General features: G+C 41.4%; 1 pseudogene; it reads left to right on the top strand.

The window, feature by feature from the left end:
• Positions 1-6,303: 6,303 nt before the first annotated feature.
• On the top strand, positions 6,304-6,386 carry LOC126947087 (uncharacterized; annotated as a pseudogene).

Consider the following 6,386-nt stretch of genomic DNA (forward strand, 5'->3'; position numbering starts at 1 on the left):
TTGAGTCGAAATTTCACCACTACACTCCTGCCTGGGTGACAAAGTGAGACTCTGTCTCAAAAATTAAGAGTTGGAGTCTTGCTCTATCACCCAGGCTGGAGTGCAATCATAGCTCACTGCAGCCTTGAACTCCTGGGACCAAGTGATCCTCCCACCTCAGCCTCCTGAGTAGCTGGGACAATAGGTGCATGCCACCACACCCAGCTAATTTTTGTATTTTCTGTAGAGACGGGGGTCTCACTGTGTTGCCTAGGCTGATCTTGAACTCCTGGCCTCAAGTGATCCTCCCACCTCAGCCCCCCGAGTAGCTGGGATTACAGATATGAGCCACCATGCCTGGCAAAGGGATATTTAATATTGATAAAAGGTGCACTCCACCAAGAACACGTGACTGTCATGGACCTTTATGCACATAATGACATGAATAAGAAATATAAAGCAAACTCTGTTAGAAATACAAGGAGAATAAACATTTACAAATATTCAGTCATGGGGGGAGATCCCCCTCCCTTGCTCTCTCTTCTCTCCTTCCCTACTTCTCTCCTTATCTTTTTCTTGCTTTCTCCTCTTCCTTCCTCCAACAAATAGATATTTAGCACCTTGTATGTATTAGGCATTGTGTTAGATACTGTGGGCACAGTACCAAGCAAAACAATCTTGGCGCCTGCCACATGAAGCTGATAGTCTAGTGAGGGAGATAGACATTATTCAAATATTCATTTAAATACATGTAAAATTACAACTGTGATGAGTTCTCTATTAATTACTCAATTAATTATTCTGTAGGAGAGCCACACAGAACTATGAGGTCAGGGAGGTTTTCCTGACCAAGCAAAACTTCTTCAGAGATTTGAAGACTGCACAGGAGTTAACCAGATGAAGCAGGAAAAAAAAAAAAAAAAAAGCATTCCAAGCAAAGGGAAAAACACGTACAAAGACCCTCTGGCAGGAGGAAGCCCAGTGCATATGGAGGACAAAAGAAAGCCAGTGTAGCTGGGGCTCAGACATCAAGTGGATAATTTTATGAGGCTGAAGAGGTAGATATTGGCCATGCTATGCAGGGCCTCAGAGGCTATATTAATTATTTTGTTTTTATCCTAAGAGTAATAGGAATCATTGAAAAGTTTCCTGGGCAACATAGGGAGACCCCATGTCTACAAATAATAATAATAATAATAAATTAGCCAGGCGTGGTGGTGCACGCCTGTGGTCCCAGTTACTTGGGAGGCTGTGGTGGAAGGATCACCTGAGCCTAAGAGGTCAAGGCTGCAGTGAGCCATGATCACACCACTGCACTTCAGCCTGGGTGACAGAGTGAGGCCCTGTCTCAAAAAAAAAAAAAAAAAGTTTAAAAGTGAAAAAGACCACACTGACTGTAAAAAGTATTGGATGAGGGGCAAAAGTCAAAGCAGGATGATCAATTAAAAAGCTATTACTGAGAAAAGAAGGTATCTTAGCTAGAAGTGGTGGGAGGAGTGGTAGACATTGAGAAAGAAGCAGCAAGCTTTTTTGTTTTTGTTTTTGTTTTTGAGATGGAGTCTTGCTCTGTCACCTAGGCTGGAGTGCAGTGGAGTGATCCTGGCACACTGCAACCTGCACCTCCTGAGTAGCTGAGATTGCAGGCGTGTGCCACCATGCCCGGCTAATTTTTTTTTTTTTTTTTTTTTTTTAGGAGAAACGGCGTTTCACCATGTTGGCCACGCTGTTCATGAACTCCTGACCTCAACTGATCCGCCCGCCTCAGCCTCCCAAAGTGCTGGAATTACAGGCATGAGCCACCGCGCCTGGCCTAAGCAAGCTTTTAAGAGACATTTAGTGGGCAAGATGAGGGACAGGACACAACAAGGATGATTTCCTAGTTTCTGGCTTGTGCAAATGGATGGATGATGGTGCCATTTACTGAGTTACAGAATACTGCAAGAGGACCAAGTTCTTGTTTTGGTTTTGGTTTTGGGGAAAGGAGGAAGAAGGACTAGACCAGTTGGGGGCAAGTTGGTCACCTCTCTCTCTCCAGACATCCCTTCATGTGGCTAACTAGGGTCTCCTCACAGAATGACAGACTCAGGGTAGACAGACTTGTTACATGGAGCCTCAAGGGTCCAAGAGGGAGTGTCCCAATAAACCCAGGTGGAAGCTGCAAGGCTTCTTATGAACTAGCCTTGTAAATCCCAGAATGTCATTTCTGCTGCATTCTTTTGGTTAAGCAAGTCCCTAAGATCAGCCCAGATTTAAGAACAGAGGGATTAGGCTACACAGAAAGAGACAGTGGAAAGGCCATGTGCCTCAACTAATGAACCAATGTTGATTATTGTTAACTAAAGTCTATGTTTTATTCAGATTTCTTTAGTTTTTTACCTAATGTTCCTTTTTCTGTTCCAGGATCTCATCCAGGATACTGTATCGTATTCAGTTGTTATGTCTCCTTAGATTCTCTTGGCTGTGAAAGTATCTCAGACATTCCTTGTTTTCGATGACTTGGACAATTTTAAAAAGTCTGTTGAGGTATTTTGTAGAATTTGGGTTTGTCTGATGCTTGTTTCATAGTTAGGGGTTATGGATTTCTGGAAGGAAGATCAGGAAGGTAAAGTGCCATTATCATATTATGTCAAAGGTACATGACCTATCACTGATGATGTTAATCTTGATTGTGAATATAGAAAACTATTTCCAGGATTGCTGCTATAATGAGGAATAGGAAACTTTAATGGTAGTTAATGTGGTATTCCATTTATTTGTTCAACAAATATTTATTGAATGTGTACCCTGTGCCAGGATCTTGGATACAACAGTGAACAAAAACAGGTAAATCCTTGCCTTCATTGAGCTTACAGTCTGGTTGAGAAGAGACACAATAAATAATAATATTATAAATTTTATAGTATGTTAGAAGGTAATGCATGCTATGGAAAAATTACATCCCTGAGCAAAAGGGATGGGAGGGCAAATGACATTATTAGTGGAGTGACTAGGGCAATGCCTCATTGAGAAGGTGACATCTGAGCAAAGACTTGAAGGAGGGGAGGGATGTAGTCATTGGAGACCTAGAGTAGAGCCTTCCAGGTAGAAGGAACAGCCAGTGCAAAGACCCTAAGGTATGAACATGGCTAGTGTGTTTGAAAAATAGGAAGGAGGCTGGGCACAGTGGCTTGCGCCTGTAATCCCAGTGCTTTGGGAGGCCGAGGCGGGTGGATTACTGGAGGTCAGGAGTTCAGGACCAGCCTGGCCAACATGGTAAAACCCCATCTCTACTAAAAATACGAAAATATTAGCTGGGCATGGTGGCAGGCGCCTGTAATCCCAACTACTCAGGAGACTGAGACAGGAGAATTGCTTGAACCCAGGAGGCAGAGGCTGCAGTGAGCCAAGATCGTGCCATTGCACTCCAGCCTGGGCGACAAGAATGAAACTCCATCAAAAAAACAAACAAACAAAAACAAACAAACAAACAAAAAACAAAAAACAAACAGGAAAGAAAGAAAGACAGACAGGAAGGAAGGAAGGAAGGAAGGAAGGAAGGAAGGAAGGAAGGAAAAGGAAAGGGAAGGGAAGGGAAGGCGAGGCGAGGCGAGGGGAGGGGAGGGAAGGGGGAGGGGGGAGGGGAGGGGAGGGAGGGGAGGGGAGGGGAGGGGAGGGGAGGGAGGGGAGGGGAGGGGAGGGGAGGGGAGGGGAGGGGGGGAGGGAGGGGAGGGGAGGGGAGGGGAGGGAGGGGAGGGGAGGGGAGGGGAGGGAGGGGAGGGGAGGGGAGGGGAGGGGAGGGAAGGGAAGGGAAGGGAGGGAAGGGAAGGGAAGGGAAGGGAAGGGAAATAGCAAATAGGTTAGTGTGACTAGAGAAGAGTCAGAGAAAGTAGGGGAGAGTAGTAGGAAATGATGTTAAAGAGATAACAGAAATCCAGACAATTAAAGACCTTGTAAGCTATTGTACAGACATTGATTTTCTTCTAAATGAGATGGGGAACCATTGGAGAGGTTTGAGCAGAGGAGAGACTTTAATTTAACTTTCATTTTTAATAGGAAAATCTGACTCATGTTGAGAGTAGATTGTGGTAGGGGGCAGAGGTATAACACCAGTTAGGAGGCTATTGAAATAACCCAGGCAACAGATAATGATGACTTGAACCAGGATGGTAGCTGTGAGAGCTGTGAGAAGTGAGTGAATTATTGATATATTTTGAAGAGTTAAATAGGATTTTTTTGATTATTTGAAGATAGAATGTGAGAGAAAGAGACGAGTCAAAGAAATACCAAAGAGTTTGGATCTAAGCACAGGAAAGGATGCAATTGTCATCAACTGAAGGCTGTCAGTAATATAAGTTTTCGGATGTGTGTGGGGAGGCAGAATGGGGAGAGACTAGAAGTAATGTTTTATTTATTTTTAATTTTATTTCAGTAGTTTTTAGGAAACAGGTGGTAGTTTTAGACATGTGCTATGAGATGTCTTTTAGATATTCAAGCAGAGAAGTCAAATATGCACTTAGACATACAAGTCTAGAGTTTAAGGGAGAAGTCTAGGATGGAAATATAAATGGTGTTTAAAGCCAGGAGACAAGATGAGATTATCAAGAGAGGGAGTGGGGACAGAGAAGAGATTACCAAGGATAGCAATCTGGGAGAAAAGAAGGAATCAGTGAAAGAGTCTCTGAAGGAGCAGCCTTCTGAACAAAGCTGGAGGCATCATACTACATGACTTCAAGTTATATTACAAGGCTATAGTAACCAAAACAGCATGGTATTATTATAATAACAGACGCATAGACCAATTGAACATAATAGATAATCCAGAAATAAATCAATGTATTTACAGCCAACTGATTATAGACAAAGGCACCAAGAACATACATTGGAGAAAAGACACTGTCTTCAATAAATGGTGCTGGTGTTGTTACATGGATATATTGGGACACACACACACACAAATAAATGGTCCTGCGAAAATTGGATATTTATATTCAGAAGAATGAAACCGGACCCTTATCTCTCACCATATACAAAAGTCAGTTTAAGATGGATTAAAGACTTAAACATAAGATCCGAAACTATAAAACTACTAGAGGAAAATGGGGGGAACATTTCTGGACATTTATCTAGGCAAATATTTTATGGCTAAGACCTCAAAAGCACAGGCAACAAAACAAACAAACAAAAAAGACAAATGTGACTTAATTAAACAAAAAGCTTTTGCACAGCAAAGGAAACACAAAATAAAAAGGCAACCTATGGAATGAGAAAAACGTTTGCAAACTATATATCTGATAAGGGGTTAATATTCAAAATATATAAGGAACTCAACACCATAGTAAAAATAACGACAACAACAACAACAAAGTAATTCTATTAAAAAGCGGTCAAAGGGCATGAATAGACATCTCTCCAAAGAAGACACACAAATGGCCAAAAGATACATAAAAAATGCTCAACGTAGCTAATTATCAGGGAAATGCAAATCAAAACCACAATTAGATATCGTCTGACCCCAGTTAGGATGGCTGTTATTAAAAAGCAAATAGCGGATGTTGGTGAGGATGCGGAGTAAAGGGAACTCATATGCACTGTTGGTGGGAATGTAAATTAGTACAGCCACTATGGGACGCAGCATGGAGATTTCTCAAAAAACTAAACATAGAACCACCATATGATCCAGCAATCTCACGATTGAGTATTTATCCAAAAGTAAAGAAATCACTATAACCAAAAGATACTTGCACCCCCGTGTTTATTGTAGCAGTATTCATAATAGCCAGGATGCAGAATCAACCTAAATGTTCATTAACAGGCAAATGAATAAAGAAACTGTGATATTTATACACAATGGAATACTATTCAGCCATAAAAATGAAATCCTGTCATTTGCAGCAACATGTGTGGTCATTATGTTAAGTGAAATAAGCCAGGGACAAAACGACAAATATCACATGTTCTTACTAATCTGTGGGAAATAAAAAAGCTGATCTCATGGGGGTAGAGAGTAGAATGATAGAAACCAGAGGGGGTGGGAAGTGTATGTGGGTGGGGGGTTGATGAAGAAAGATTGGTTAATGGGTACAATCATACAATTACATAGAATAAGTTATAATGTTTGATAGCAGTGTAGGGTGACCATAGTTTGCAACAACGCATCGTACATTTCAAATAGCAAGAAAAGAGGACTTTAAATGTTCCCAACACATAGAAATGATAAAGACTCGAGGTGATGGATACTCTAAATACCCTGACTTCATTAATACACATTCTATGCATGCAACGAAATACCACATATACCCTATAAATTTATACAAATATTATGTATCAATTTAAAAGCATGTGTGTAAGACTATACTTTCAGGAGTCACTTCTATAGTTTGTTAATAGAGAAGTTTCTCTGAACGGGTAGAGATAAAAAGCATGTATGT

Source organism: Macaca thibetana, chromosome X, assembly GCF_024542745.1.
Source record: "Macaca thibetana thibetana isolate TM-01 chromosome X, ASM2454274v1, whole genome shotgun sequence".
Classification (NCBI taxonomy): Eukaryota; Metazoa; Chordata; class Mammalia; order Primates; family Cercopithecidae; genus Macaca; species Macaca thibetana.